The sequence below is a fragment of the Typha latifolia genome, chromosome 4 (assembly GCF_019914945.1).
Source record: "Typha latifolia isolate L0001 chromosome 4, TyphaL0001v2, whole genome shotgun sequence".
In the NCBI taxonomy this organism is placed as follows: domain Eukaryota; kingdom Viridiplantae; phylum Streptophyta; class Magnoliopsida; order Poales; family Typhaceae; genus Typha; species Typha latifolia.
The window spans coordinates 12278990-12280320 of NC_133089.1; the positions used below are offsets into that span (position 1 = coordinate 12278990).

At 32.5% G+C, this 1331-nt stretch overlaps 1 long non-coding RNA gene across 1 annotated transcript; it reads left to right on the forward strand.

The window, feature by feature from the left end:
• Positions 1-577: 577 nt before the first annotated feature.
• LOC140787394 (uncharacterized) lies at positions 578-1331 on the forward strand. The gene is made up of 2 exons (XR_012108842.1): positions 578-745; positions 892-1331. It is a non-coding gene; the product is annotated as an uncharacterized lncRNA (long non-coding RNA).

The following is a 1331-nucleotide window of genomic DNA, read 5'->3' on the forward strand; positions in this document are numbered from 1 at the left end:
ATCATCATCACTATTATCCCTTCCACTCTCATTCTATAGATCTCATCATATCTATTAAATCCACTACTAAATCGTTACCACCATGTCTACAAATAAACTCATTTTAGCCCAGTTCTCAACACAAATTATTAAGATTTAGGTTATAACAGTCAAAGATTACTTAAAAGATATCCATACAAAAACAATGAGTTTTAAAAGTTATAGAAGAGATAAAATTTAGGAGGATATATAAGAAATTTTAGAAGGGGTTAACATGCAAAAAAAATATCTTTATGCAACTAAGCTATACAGTTAGCTATCAAAGCTCTTTTACAATTTAATTATATTTAATTTTTATTTATAATAATAGACGTTAATGTGTATTGCAAATGTAAATTATATGCTGTCTATCTATAACGAAATATGCTTGGATTATATAAAAAAAAACATATACAAATAAATTTTATATGCTAAATAAAAAAAAAACAGTTAGCTACGGGCCTACCAAAATTTTTCCTACACATGGATAACGTATAGGGATTATATATTTATCCGCTTATGGCATCTATTTAAGACCTCCAGTTCTCTTCTCTTCCCCACTTACCAAAATCTCTTTGCATATCTCCCCTTCTCTCTAAAGCCAATCATGTCATCAAATAAGTCTTCTTCGCTCCTTGCTGTATCTCTTCTCCTCCTCCTCCTCCTCTCCCTTAGCCAGGCAAGGAGACTTGAGCCAGCTGACCAAAGGATTAATGGCCAAGGAAAGGTATATATACACACACAGAGAGATTATATATATATATATATATATATATCATCCAATCTGTTAATGATAACAAAAAATTAAAGCCACTTAATTTGTTTTTTGATCTATTACTTCAGTATCCCATGAGGCCTCTTATTTGCTTGTAGGGATTTGAGGATCAGACTAGCTCTGAGAAGATGGATGAAGGGTGTGATCATGAAGACGGTCAAGAGGAGTGCTTGATGAGGAGAACTCTGGCAGCTAGCACTGACTACATCTATACCCAGAACAAGCACAACTAGAAAGGATATATATATATAAATGTAATTTTTGCTTATATATTCCATGTGTTTGTTCTTAACTTTGTCTTGTGTTAGAATAGCAAAGTTGTTATAGGATAACTATGATATTTGCTAGTTTAGTTTGTTCATTACGTTTTCTCTGAGCAGTACCTTGCATATTTGAATGAGTACTTATGTCTAGAGAAAGAGGTACTTTGACTAAGATGCACATATATATATATATATATATATATATAGAGAGAGAGAGAGAGAGAGAGAGAGAGAGAGAGAGAGAGAGAGAGAGAGAGAGAGAGAGAGAGAGAGAG